Genomic DNA, 14,508 nt, shown 5'->3' on the forward strand with positions numbered 1-14,508 from the left:
TGATCTTTGTCCCAAGATCCCACATATCCTGGGCCTGGCTGATAGGGGTTAATCAAATTAGTGAGCAAGATATATGAGCAGAGAGACCTGAGTGAGCATCTTTGATTTTGTATAAGTGAACCATGAAAAGAAAACTTCCGGGACCCATTCCGTCTCAATCTCATTAGGATCTGAGCCTGTCCCCCTGGGGCTGTCTCAGCCCAACCACGCCAATTGGTCCACGGAGGAGTGTGCGTAGTTAGGTACATGCAAACAGACTTGACTCAAATTTTGTGATAAGCGACCTTTTTTTTTTGAGATAGAGTCTCTGTCACCCAGGCTGGAGCACAGTGGCATGATCTCGGTTCACTGCAACCTCTGCCTCCCGGGTTCACGCCATTCTCCTGCCTCAGCCTCCCGAGTAGCTGGGACTACAGCCGCCCGCCACCACGCCCGGCTAATTTTTATATTTTTACTAGAGGCAGGGTTTTGCCATCTTATCCAGGCTGGTCTCGATCTCCTGACCTCGTGATCCACCTGCCTCAGCCTCTCAAAGTTCTGGGATTACAGGCGTGAGCCACCGCACCCAGCCTGTGATAAATGACTTTCTAAACACCGGAATCCTGTGTTATTTGATGGGCTGTCCTACTGAAGCCCTTTTCCTAAGGTTTCTCATGTAGAGGAAAGCAAAGCCATTTTGTTTTTAGCTGTTACGGTTATAGAGTGGTTGCACAGCAGTGAATGGGTTTGGACCTGAAATGCAGGAGCTTGATTTGAAGTTTCATGACTCATATCAGCTCCACATTCCAGAACCATTTTCCAGGAACCTGAGATTCATTCTGTTCTCTCCCTTGGCTCATCCTTCATGCCCAGGACATTGACGACCATCTAGATGGTGATGAATTCCAAGTTCATGTCTCCAGCCCACGTCCCTCCTCTGCATATCTCCAAAGGTCTGCTCAGCCTCACCACTTGGATATTTCACCACATCCACTCCTTCAGCCTGGCCCACTCCTGGTGAATGGCACGGCACTCATTAAGTTATGCAAGTCGGACGTGTTGGAGTCCTCATTGACGCACCCGCCCCCTCATCGTCAGAAATCTCTCTCAAGTGCCTGTTTCTTTCACCTCCTCTGTAATTCTTGCTTCCACTCCTTATTTCCAGCTGTTCCTGCACTCTGTTTCCTGGCCTCATACCCCAGCCTTGCATGCCGAAGCCAGCTTCCTACCTGGTCCTCCTCTATTCAATCTATTCGCCTAAACACTTTTCTATATGTAAATCTGATTGCCTCTCACTTTGTTAAAGCCTATGGGTCCCAGTTCTTAAGGATGCGCCCAAGGCTCCACCACATCAGGTCCCTGTCTGTACCTATCCTGGCTCCTCGTGCTCAGGTGCCTTGTCCCCTTTGCATAGCACGTCCAAGTACTATGTCCCCACCCACCAGCTTCTGGCACCTGCTGCCCCCTGTGCCATCCCTGCCTCACTCCTCCTTCCTGTCTCAGGCATCTTCCTCTTTTGGTCACAGCTGCCCTGACCCTCAGCCTAGGCTGGGTGTCTGGCCACCTGCTCTGGAAAAGCCACTTCTTCCATGCTAAACCTCAGCTCCGCTTGGGATTATTTATTTGTGGGTGTCATTACTCAGTCTTCTTGCGTCTCCCCAACTAGACCAGGCTTTCATGTGACCAGGAGCTGTGTCTGGTTTTGCCACTGTTGTACTCCCAGTCACATCCATGGTGCCTGGCATGACATGCTTGCATAATACGTTCTCAGTAAGTGAATGAACCAATGGACTCACCTACAGAAAGGACCTTTGATGTCTCTCCCAACTCATCAGAGTAATCTAAAATAGTCAGCTTTGAAGGCAAAAGGAGTATTTATTTGATGCCACAAAGAATTCTAACAGAAAAGAATGCTCCGAATCTTCTAAGGCACATGTAATAGGAAGGCAGGTCTGGAGTGAAAAGCTTGTCAAGTTAATGATTAGTTTGGTGTTTCTTTTCCTGTAGGATTATGACAAATGTAACAAGACTGTAGATGTAATTAGCCCTGGTGCTTTGGCCTTACATTTTACACTTATCAGTTTTCATGGAAGTAAATCTTGACTCCTACAGCTCTCATCAAAGTGGATGCTGCAAGTGCAGTGACATCATAGCAATAATGATGTGGAGTATTTATGACCAAGCTTTTTGTTGAAGGTACTTGTAATACATCTTCTGTTTAGTGTTACTAGAACACCACGATAATTATTGGGCTGGTTATTTGTTAAAATGATTTAGACAAAAATTTTAGGAGAAAATTAGGTGCCATCGAATGATAATCTGCCCTTAGCAGAGGATGATGAATAAATACGTGAAGATTTGCTCCCAGCGATTCAGAACTAATACTGAACAGGTAATAAACGAGGTTTTCAGTTATGCCTACAGAGAATAAGTGCGTTCTCTGAGCCATTCAGACCTCTGAAACCAGTACTACTTCAGAATAGGAGAAACTAGTTAATTTCCGCATACTGAGATCACCTCAGGGGAAGCTCAGTTGGATTTTAGAACTATCACAAAGACATTGAACCCTGGTGTCCTAGATTAAACAAGAGTCAAGATCACAGTGAGAAGAGAAGAAACCTGTGCGTGTGTGTGTGTTGATCAAGGAAGAATTTGCAGGTAGATTTTAAGCCTTCAGTTTGAGCACCTAACTTCCATTGACAGTAATAGGAACTGAATACGTAGCCAAAGAGAGAAAATTCAAACCAGTCCCCAGCACAGAGTATAAATTAGATATGTAAAAGAAAAATGGAACTAGGGATTTGTGAGGTGAGTCTAAGAGGAGGAAGACATCTTGAAACATTAAGAAGCACTGCCTATTAAAGTCTGGAGGGGACTGAGAGAGAGAACATGGCACACACGGATCCATAATCATCCTCTCAACCCTCTTAATGCTGACGGATGGAGCATTATTCTGTAAGCAGTTCATGTGACCAAAGAAATAAATATGCTGTTCTTGATTGGTTTTGTTTGTTTATTTATTTTGTTTTTGAGGTGGAGTCTTGCTCTGTCCACCAGGCTGGAGTGCGGTGGTGAGATCATGGCTCACTACAGCCTTGTTCCTGGGCTGAAGTAGTCCTGCTTCAACTCCAGAGTAGTTGGGTCCACCCACCACCACACCTGGCTAATTTTTAAAATATTTTTGTAGAGCTGGGGTCTCACTATGTTGCCTAGGCTGACCTTGAACTCCCGACATCAGGCAATCCTCTTGCCTTGGCCTCCCAAAGTGCTGGAATTCTAGGTGTGAGACATCAGAGCCAGCCTATTCCTGGTTTTTATGCTTGGAACATCTTATATACAAATGGACTTTTTTTTTTTTTTGCCTTGAATCAGAGACAAAAATTGAGCTAAATAAGGAAAGGGAGTACATTTGTTAACTCCAACTCACTAACAGCTTCAGCTTTTTAATATTTTAAATAAGAGCAAATCTCTCCCTTCATTTTCATTCATCTGGCTGTGCCCATTCCACAATAGTAAATTTTAATTCATTTTGGCCAAACTCTGATCATTTTGACTCATTTAGAAGGTCAAGGAAGTAGAGTGTGTCAGGTTGATTTATTTCCCCTATAAATTCTCCAGGTTGTCTGTTAAAGGGATTTATGGACATAAGTCATATCTACTTTTTTAGTTACTACAAGCCTATAACTTTTATTCTAATTTCAGAGAGTGAATGTCTTTGAAATAAATCTAAGATTGTAGCTCCCCAACCAAAATGATTAATAAAATCACTTGGGGAACTTAAAAAATATACAGATTCCTGGATGTCATCTCCTATCTACTGAATCAGAGACTCTGGTGGTGGGGCCAAGGAGAAAAGGTCCTCAGGAGATTCTGATGCCGTTCCCCTGGGCCAACAATTAGAACTAGACTCCAACTTCTCTCCCAAGATAGTGGCCAGAAGGAAATCATTGCAAGTTCATGTTCTAGCATGTTAGAGGAAGGAAAGTTAGACTTGTGAAGAAACTAAATATCTCCAAGTCCAATTCAAACTCTTTTAAGTCACCAGAGGATTTCAAGTTCTTTCTTTGGGAGCGATTCAGGTCCAGGGTGTAACTGGGCCTTTAAGGCTTCAGTTTTCCTTGAGCAGCTCCAGGTGACTGCTTCCCTGTAGGAACATTCTACTCTACCCACTCTGCTCTGCATCCCAAATCTAGGGAATCCTTCAAGGCTCAGCCAGAGATCACCTCTTCCATGAAAACAGCGATGACTACAGGAGCTTTTTCTCCCTCTGAGAATCCCCTGGGCTAGTCAGAGGCGTATAATTTAACACTTAATTGTTTTCTAATTGCTTCCGATCTGTTCTGTTCCCTCACCCTATTATAAGCAGCTCAAGGGTGCAGACCATGGTTCTCTCTCAGTGTCTTTAACAAGGCTGGTTGCCTGCCTGGCTCACCGCTGTGGCCCCAGAGGCCCAGGCTGGCATGAAATTGGCTCTCCATGAATATTTGTTGAATTAATGAATTTGTTGATGGCATGAGTGTTGGAACATTTAGTCAGAAAATCATGGCCTGAAGACAAATCACCTCGTAACATGCTCCATTCTATTCCATTCGACCAACATTGAATCCATAGGTATGGGGGGCCTCCTCTGGGCCAGGCACTGTCTGCCCTAGGTGCTGGGGACAGAGCAAAAATGTCCTCGATTGATGCACTAAGTGTGAACCTGTAAGGGAGGGTAAATTAAAAGCTTTTGAAAATGGAATTGCTTGGCTGGGCATAGTGGCTCACGCCTGTAATCCCAGCACTTTGGGAGGCCGAGGTGGGTGGATCACTTGAGGTCAGGAGTTCAAGACCAGCCTGACCAACATGGAGAAACCCCGTCTCTACTAAAAAATACAAAATCAGCCGGGCGTGGTGGCACATGCCTGTAATCCCAGCTACTCAGGAGGCTGAGGCAGGAGAATCGTTTGAACCTGGAAAGTGAAGGTTACGGTGAGCTGAGATCACGCCATTGCACTCCAGCCTGGGCAACAAGAGCGAAACTCCGTCTCAAAAAAAAAAAAAAAAAAAAAAAAAGAGAAAATGAAATTGCTCTTCCAAGTCCTGGAAACTAGGAAAAACAGTTCAGAGATCATTTCAATAACAACCATAGCTCAGAAAACATAGGACGATAGTCCAGTACCAGTAATTGGGTGTTGCAAGATTGCAGTTCAAAGTAGCCCAATGTACGAGACAGAACCACAGTGAGAACTATTTTTCTTCCCTCCCAGAGCCTTCCTCACCACATATTCAGACTGACAGAGGCCTCTACAAACTGGGCATTGTGGCTTGTTTTAATTTTGAATGTATTTTATGTTGAAAGTTTAGCTCTTTGGCAGCATGAACCGGACAGGCAAGCCTTGCCCATTGGCCCTTGGTGTCCTTTGATGTTTTCCCATTTCATGACAGAATTCTAGCGTCAAGATGTGAAGACCTCACACTAAGCCAGCTGATTTGAAACCACCCACGACTTGGCGATTTGGTCTAAAGAAATAATAGTATTAGCTTTGCAGAAAAGACTTCTTTTCTATTCACAGTGATTTTGGTTTTTAATAATGTGATGGATCCGTCTGTCCTTCCTGCTCCCTATTTTACCTGCCAGCATTGTCTTTCTGTGCACATGCTAAAGTCAAGAGTAGGCATTTCAGCCTAACCCAACGCTGCCCTTTCCTCAGCACATGGCTTCGGCTCTGGCTCGTGGTAATTACCTAAGGAATTGATTGCAGGGAGAAGCGGCCCACTGAGATTTCTACTGCCAAGTAATTAGGGCCGGAGAAGTTCCACAGACCATTAGTGTCACTTTGGGGAACAGGATTTTACAAACATTGTGGTAGGCACTTGAGCTGAAGTCCTGTGTCTTTTTAAGGAGGAACGAACCTCAATAAAAGAGAGAAAAGAGGTGAGACGCAAATGAGAAACAGATGGAGAGAAATTAATCCAAAAAGGAATATGAGGGAAAGGTAGAAAGAAACACAGAGAGCCTTAGGTTTAGGTAGTTTTCTGTTTATCCGAGGAGATGGCCAGTGTATTCATTTAGAGGATTAGTTAGTTTTTTGTCCCTGTGTCTGTCCCTGAGTCAAGGGGTGCCTGTCACACAGGAAGGGAAGTTTTGCTAGGCAAACTGCTAACCAAATGACACCCCCAATTTGTTTCACACTGGCTTTCCTGGATTGGGAGCCCTTTACTGTAATGTGGTCCCCGGAGTCCCTGGCATGCAACACCATATAATGGAGCCCTCTGGTGCTTCATCTAAGTCATCTTCTACAGGGGTCCAAGTCATTCTTCCTAGCAAAGGCGTCTTGTTGAAGTTGTGGTAATTATTTTGAAGCATTGTTAAAATGCATTCGGTGTCAACAAATGGTCCTTTGATGTAGGGGTGAGATGGGACTACGAGATGCAGGAAAATGATTTGTTTCCTGTTATCGTGCTCAAGATATATTTGCATAGATCGCTTTTCTGGTTACTTTGAATAGAGGCACCACTGCAATGCACCAAGGCAAAGGTCAGAAGTGTCTCTGTGTAAAGTTCAGCATGGATTTCTGACCACCTGTACCCCTGAGATTTTCTGATTTGATGTCATTAATATTTCCATTAGGAACAATTATTATATGACAAAACACATAAGATTTCATTATTATACTTTTTTTTTTTTTTTTTTTTGCATTGTCGTTTTGTCCTCTCGGTTGGGGTGGAGTGCAGTGGCGTGATCTCAGCTCACTGCAACCTCCACCTCCTGGGTTCATGCCATTCTCCCGTCTCAGCCTCCCAAGTAGCTGGGACCACAGGCGCCCGCCACCACGCCCAGCTAATTTTTTGTCTTTTTAGTAGAGACGGGGTTTCACCATGTCAGCCAGGATGGTCTCGATCTCCTGACCTCGTGATCTGCCTGCCTCGGCCTCCAAAATGCTGGGATTACAGGTGTGAGTCACCACGCTCAGCCCATTATTATACCTTTTTAAGACCTGAAGATGAAACAAATCAGAAAAGTAAAATGATGATAGTCTGAGATTTTTGTCTTAGAAACTGGGTCATTCTCAGAGACCTCAGAAATCTTAGACTAGGTACCCCCAAATTGACTCTCTCTTTCTTTTTCTCTTTCTCTTGTCGATCTATCATCATCTAGCATCATCATCATCATCTATCATCTATCTATATCTAATCTGTCTATCGTCAACTATTTATTTGCCTGTTTCCGTAGCATTTGATTCCTCACAGCAAGCTGTCTCCGCAGGTTCTGGGGAATTCTGCTTAACGTCCTCACTTCTCGTGGCAGAGTCCGGCCGTGGTTTGTAATCCCTGACATTGTTCCTTGGGGCAGCGGCCATGCTCCTTGGTGTTTTAGACCTTCCGAAAACTCTGAAAGCCGAGGCCCAGCCAATCAACACCTCAGTGGGGGTTGTGCTAGAATTGCCTCTGTTTGATCTGGTCAATATAACTTGTCTCGGGAACAACCTGTTAGTTCCCCAGCTTGAAAACAATTCTACTTGCCAAGTTCCTGCTGACGGGCTGTGCTCCCTCGCAGTGCCAGTGGCAGCCAGCAATTCACCTCCAGGGGCCAGGGGGTGGCTCCATATGAGATGAGACCCTGGGATCACAAGAAGTCAGAGGTGGGGCTGGGCACTGCATGTGCCAACAGATTTATATTCTGGCTTCACCTTGGCGCTGCCTACTGGTCTCCCAAGCCCAGATGCCCCCTCACCTTTCCTGAAGAAGGGCCCTGTGGGCACTTTGTACTTGCTTCCCCAATTGAACAATTGAACCAACCTTGAAACCATTTGTGGACATGACTGTCACCCACTAGACCATGGGCTCCCCAGGATGGAGGCCGTGTCTGATTCATCCTTGTTTTTAACAATGAATACAACACTCAGGTGTAGGGTGTGTAGCATTTATTTAGTGTTTATTATGTGAAAAAAATGAAGATACAAATGGAAGGAAAGGGGCAGGGGTGAGGGCATGGGACTTCACTCTGACAGTCATCACGTCTGGTTCTAAGATCTCCTCTTTCTTCTCCCATCTCTGAGCAGTCCCTGCAGTCTCGGTTGCAGTGAGCCGAGATCATGACTCTGCACTCCAGTGTGGGCGACAAGGGTGAAACTCTGTCTCAATTAAAAAAAAAAAAAAGAAAAAGAAAAAAGCACTTAAAAACGTTGTTTATTAAATAGCTTACTGTAAACGTTTATCACAGACTGGCTGATTCTCTGCTCCGTGTCATTTTCCTTTTAGTTCCCCAGCGTTGGGGAAACTTCCATCTGAGATGTTATTGATTGACAGCACAGAGGTCAAAATACTACAGCGAATCCCTCTCGCTCCTGATATTCTCTCACAGAAGTGACACCATCTCTGTTCACATTCCCACTGTCAAGACCGAGCCACACAGTCACACCTAATCTCAGGCACCTAAGAAATGCAATTCTGCCATGTGCCGAGGAGGAGAAATGAAAATATTTGGTGCAAGGTGCCAACAAGTACCACAGCTCAAAAGATGAGATCTATCTGTCTATATCTAGGGCTACCTCTCTCTCTGTCTATCGAATGAGACTTTCTGCCACGCTTTCCATTTTTGCCGAATCCCGTCTCACTTATCATCTATCCATAGCTAATCTGTCATCCGTCTATTTATTTGCCTATTTCCGTAGCATTTGATTCCTCACAGCAAGCTGTCTCCCCAGGTTCTGGGGAATTATGCTAATATCCCCACCTCCCATGGCAGGGTCCAGCAGGAGCCTGTGATCCTTAACACACCAATTAATTGTTAGGTGGGAGCTCCTTTTCTCCAGATTTACTATCCCCCTTTAATACCTCTTTCTACAAAAAGACCCCCCAAATTAAGGCACCTGGCCGGGCGCAGTAGCTCATGTCTATAATCCCAGCACTTTGGGAGGTCGAGGTGGGTGGATCACCTGAGGTCAGGAGTTTGAGGCCAGCCTGGCCAACCTGGTGAAACTTCGTCTCTAATGAAAACACAAAAATCAGCCAGGCATGGTGGCATGTGCCTGTAATCCCAGCTATTCAGGAGGCTGAGGCAGGAGAATCGCTTGAACTGGGGAGGCAGAGGTTGCAGTGAGCCGAGATCGTACCACTGCACTCCAGCCTGGGAGACAGAGTGAGACTCTATCTCAAAAAAAAAAAAAAAAAAGAAAGAAAGAAAAGAAAAGTAGGGGCAACATCTGGGATTCTCCATACACTCTGACCGAATCCTCAAACAGATCATGAGAACCATCTTCTTCGAGGGGGACTGTCCCTGGCCTCACTTGATCAATTGTATTTCTCAACTCCTCATGCCAGGTTTTGGGCTTCCCGCACCCCCAGGTGTAGTGTTGTGGAGACTGAGAACAGGCACAGAAAGTGCTAACGGCCTCCTGGGCACACTAGCGGCTAGGCTGGGTCTCGGTCAGTGCTGGAGCCAGGCCGCTCTAAGATTCCGGCCCAGTCCACGAAAGGCCTGCTTCTCTGGCCTGAATGGTGAGTGAAGCCTCAGCCCTCCCTGCCTCCCCCTGTGTGCCTCTGTCTCCCAGGGTCTCCCGGATTTGGAATCTTACCACTTGTTCTCTTTAGACTTACCTCTTAGTTTTTGGCCCTGGCTGGATACCCCTGCCCCATTCCAAGGACAGCTCCCAGGGAGTAGCTTGGGGGACTTTAATCCTCTCCCTGATAATCTCCATCTACTTTATTCCCCCACCCCCGACATACCTCTCTAAAGAAAATATCATCTAAATAACAATAGTGCACCTGCTGAGAAGTCAACACCTCAGGACAGGCCTTCAAGACCTTCATTCCAACCAGGGTTTCACTTTTAAGTCCCCTCCTATAAGTAAATTGTGGGTCACACATGCTGGGACTCAGTTACTTGACACTTTGGCTTGAAGGTTCTGACAAAAAGCTGTGACGTGATCCCAGTCCACCCAGCAAGGATAGGTCTGCAAAGGTCCAGGTCCCTGACAGCTGTGAAGGGTCTGTGGGAGCCTCTTGTCTCATTGGAGAGGTCTAGAGAAGCAGACATGATGAGACCACTCTTCCCTGGTAGGTGATGAATTGAAGGGGGAGGAGAGCAAAGATTCTCAAAGTGAGGTCTCTGAACCAGCAGCATGGTCGCCACCTGAGAACTTGTTGGAAATGCAGATTCCTGGGCCCATCTAGAGGACCTGAAAAAACTCTGGGGACAGGGGGCAGCCCTCTGTGCTTCAGGCGACTCTGATGCTGCCGGCATCTGAGAACCACTGGCTTTGGCTTTGGCCGGTCTTTGGGTCTCCTGCAAACACATGGGGCATCTGTTACAACTCACACTCTTAGACCAACCTCAGACCTACTAGGTCGGAATGGCTGAGATTCCCCCAGGAGTTTTCACTTGAATAAATGCCCCTGGGGACGTTACTGTCTATCAAAGGTTGCAGAAGACACTGGCAAAAAAATGCCAAGGGGTCCAGGGTCTGGAAGGGTGGGAGTTCTGGGTTTGGAAGGCTTAGGAAAGTCAGGGAGTTGCTCTAACTACAGGAGACCAAGAAAGAGAAAAATCTGGAAAGTGTTAGCTGGCTAAATTAATGTAGTCAGCTTGTGATTATCCAGCTGGAGGACATATAGGCCCTTTGACCAGCTGTTCCCGTTTAACCCAGTTAGGATACTGATGCTCCTTCAGCTCTCCGGCTGCACACTAGCACCTCTCTGACTTTCCCTCCACTCTTTCTGAGAGCTTCCTAGTGCTTCCTCCATGTGCTGGGGAGATGCCCCAAGGCTGCTGAATCATCTTCTCATCCTGCCCCCCCAGCTCCATCCCAGCAGAGGTCCCCGTGGGACCCCTGTTGCATGGCAGCTGTCCTCTTTGGCCACAGAGTTGGGAGGACACTGCTCTCCTCAGGTGCAGAACAGGGCCTCACCACCCTTCAACAGAGCAGGGACCAGACTGAGATTTCAAACAAGGCTCTAGGGAAGGTACAGGGAACAGTGAAAGGAAGTGTGACTCCAAAATGCGATCCTTGCTTTTCAGCCCTAGACCCACCTGGCATCTGGTGCTGGGCAGGCTTCCCCCTTCCCCTTCCCCTTCCCCTTCCCCTTCCCCTTCCCCTTCTCCTTCTCCTTTCCCTTCCCCTTCCCCTTCTCCTTCTCCTTTTTTGATGGAGTTTTTGCCCTCATTGCCCAGGCTGGAGTGCAATGGTGCAATCTCAGCTCACTCCAACCTCTGCCTCCTGGGTTCAAGCGATTCTCCTGCCTCAGCTTGCCGAGTAGCTGGGATTACAGGTGCCCGCCACCACGCGACCAGCTAATTTTTGTATTTTTAGCAGAGATGGGGTTTCACCATGTTGGCCAGGCTGGTCTCAAACTCCTGACCTCATGATCCACCCACCTCGGCCTCCTAAAGTCCTGGGATTCCAGCGTGAACCACCGCACCCGGCTGTCTCCTGCTTTCTTCTAAACCTGCCTCCACATGGCCATTGTAAATGCTCCCCAAATTTCTGTGTCTTGGAATCAGGGTCACAGTGGACTTCTGGCTTCTAAGAGGGTGCTCCCTTCACCACGGGACCCTTTCCCTGTCCCAGGGCTGGCTGCTTCCTGGCATGACTTGCTGTGGGTAAGACAGTTCCTTTTAAAGGTAGGTCTGCTTTCACCCCAGTCAGTTCAGGTCTCCTGGGAGGCAGATACCAGGGCAGGATGAGACACACAGGAGAAATGTGTGTGGAGCATGAAAGGGGCTTAGCCTTAGTCATTGGCTGTCTTCTGTGTCTCATCACCTGTCTGTAGGGTGTCAGAACAAATTAGTAACCAGCAGCCAACTCTCCTGTCCTTGCAGGCATTATCCCCTTGTACACGCCAATGTCCAGTACTGGCAAGGGTGTCCCCCTTGACATTTTCACAGGTTGCAGCCTATGAAATCTTCAGCACTTGGGCTGTCACTCTGAGTCTGGGACTATCCAATCCCCACTTTCCATTCCAGAAGAAGTCTGACTTGCCAGCTGGGCAGCAAGTGAGCCAGTCTCCAATATCATCTTATTGTCACTTTCCTCTCACCACTCCTGGTACCCACTGTGAGTTCTCTGAGAAGTCAATGCCAGGTGACATGAGGGAAACAAGAGATTTGCTGGGACAAATACCTGTGAACGATAACGAGGGAGAGCAGGATCAGGTTGGGAGAGACTTCAGACTGAGAGGCAGCTCTGGCACCTGAGAAGGGAGAGCGGGAAGGAAAGATTAGACCGGAGGAGCCTCAGGCTGCAACATGTTCTGAGAAAGTCTTGGCCAGGCCAGTTGGGTGACCCAAGCAAAGTGCATTTATTGGAAGAGCCTCATGCTGGGCAGCAACGGCCTGGCTCTGGGACCCCGGCTGTGCTCATCTTGTGCTGGGAGTAGCCCAGGGGAAGTGTGGCTTGGCATGAAGCCCATGGGGGGTCTGAAGGTACAGCAGCTGGAGGCTGACAGTCATTCACATTCCCTGCAGCAGGCTCTCTTGAAGAGGGAGCCAAATGATGCATTTCTATGGCCGCCACATACCCAGAGAGTTTTGGTCCACAGTCCAATAGCCCAAGAAGACATTTGCACAGCCGTGTCCTTTCCCAGCCACTGTCCCAGTCCTGCCTATTGAGCCATCAGTGGTCCCCTGTGGCACAGTAGCAGCCTATCAGGCTCAGTGCCATTCCTTCTCAGCCTCTCATCTAAAGCTCAGCTATGCTTAGGATCCACTCCCATGCAGAGACGACTTGCTTCCTAATAAAGTAACTTCATGGAAAGGTACTAGGAATCTATTTGAGTTTTTTAATAGCTGGAAGTTACATCAGAGAATTTTGTTTTAGTCCCTCCCCCAATCAGTTATGACCCCAACAGGAAACAAATGGCACGCTCAGATTAGGGTAATTTGGGGAGGGCTTATTTACAAAGGTGTGGGCAGGACGCAGGAAGGCCACAATGGGTAGTACAGTGCTCTGGGTCAGTGGCAGCTAAGTTCTCACCATCCCTACGTCCTGGATGGGGCAGGAGGACAGAGTCACACAGAGGAGACCATCTTGAGAAGAACAGTGACCTCTGGATACAGGACACACAGTCTGAAGCAGCCACTCCAGGAGTGAGCCTGAGGACAAGGAGCCTGCCCTCACTCCATTTCCTCCCCCCACTGGCCACACCCAACCAGAGACCGGAGGGGAAGGGAGTCCCTGACGTGGTCCAGACAGGTGAGCGTCCCAGGGCGGAGAGCAGATGCTGAGTGGACTGGGGTGGGGGAACAAGAGCACACCCTCTAAGCATAGAAGTGAGGTGCAGTCGAAGGTCACACAAATGGTTGAATAAAGGAGACGAGCAACAATTCATCCTTCATTCATCTACTTAGCAAATATATTTTCCAGGCAGCACAGTGTTAGGTCCCGGAAATACAAAGATGAACAAGTATTAACTTTGTTCCCTGCTGGGCATTCTGAGGCCTTAAGGACATTGAGTGACATAAGGTTTGGAAGCTGTGGCAGTTCTATTTTTCTTAATGTCATGGTCTCCTATTGCTGACAGACAATTGAGATATAAGCTACAGTTACTATTCTGAGTAAGAATCTGCCTATATTAATGACTGAGAGAGGCTGGGAGGGGTCTACTCACCCACTGAAGCCTGAATCCCATCATTTGGGTTCAGAATTGGGTCATAAACGGTTTTTTCATTTTTGAGAGTTCTGTATGATACTGCAGCCTCCAGCTCTCACCCCAGGAGGGTTAAGTCCTTCCGTCCCCCGGCTCTCAATGTTGGCTGCTCTTGGGAATCGCCGGGAGAGCCTTCAAGAATGCAGATGCAGGCTGGGCGGGGTGGCTCATGCCTGTCATCCCAGCAGTTTGGGAGGCTGAGGCAAGAGGATCTCTTGAGATGAGGAGTTCAAGACAAGCCTGGGCAACACAGTAAGACTCTGTTTCTATAAAAAATAAAGAAATTAGCTGGGTGTGGTGGTGCATGCCTGTAGTCCCAGCTACTTGGGAGGCTGAGGTGGGAGGATCCGTCGAGCCCAGGAGTTCAAGGCTGCAGTAGTGAGCTATGATTGCACCATTGCACTTCAACGTGGGTGACAGAGCAAGATCCTGTCTCTAAACAAACAAACAAAACCAAAAACAAAACACAGATATCTGGACCTACTCCCAGAAAGTCTGTTTAACTGGCCAGTGGGATCCAGCCTGCTACGTGTTTAGATTCTCACCTACAGCCAGGCCTGAGTGCCAGGGAACCACTACCTGAAACCTTCGCTGAGAGTCAGTTATGAGCAAAACTGGCGGCAGGGTTGGAGGCAAATATTAGCACTGAGAGGGGAAACAGGGACACCAAAGACCTTTACAGTTTTGTTCAGTGTGGGCCACGCTGGGGTGGGGGACATTTGTGAACCTGCAGCAGGGCTTGCTATAATCCAACTGGCATGGGTGGCAGGGTGAGGGGATCCCTATCTGTTGGAACGAAGATGATTTGGAGGGGGTGCGTAGTGGGCACACGTGGACTGCTTAGGAGTAAGCTGCCCTTGAGGGCAGGGCCCATCTGGGGTGAGGTGAGGGAGGATTTAC

Source organism: Papio anubis, chromosome 15 (genome assembly GCF_008728515.1).
Source record: "Papio anubis isolate 15944 chromosome 15, Panubis1.0, whole genome shotgun sequence".
NCBI lineage: Eukaryota > Metazoa > Chordata > Mammalia > Primates > Cercopithecidae > Papio > Papio anubis.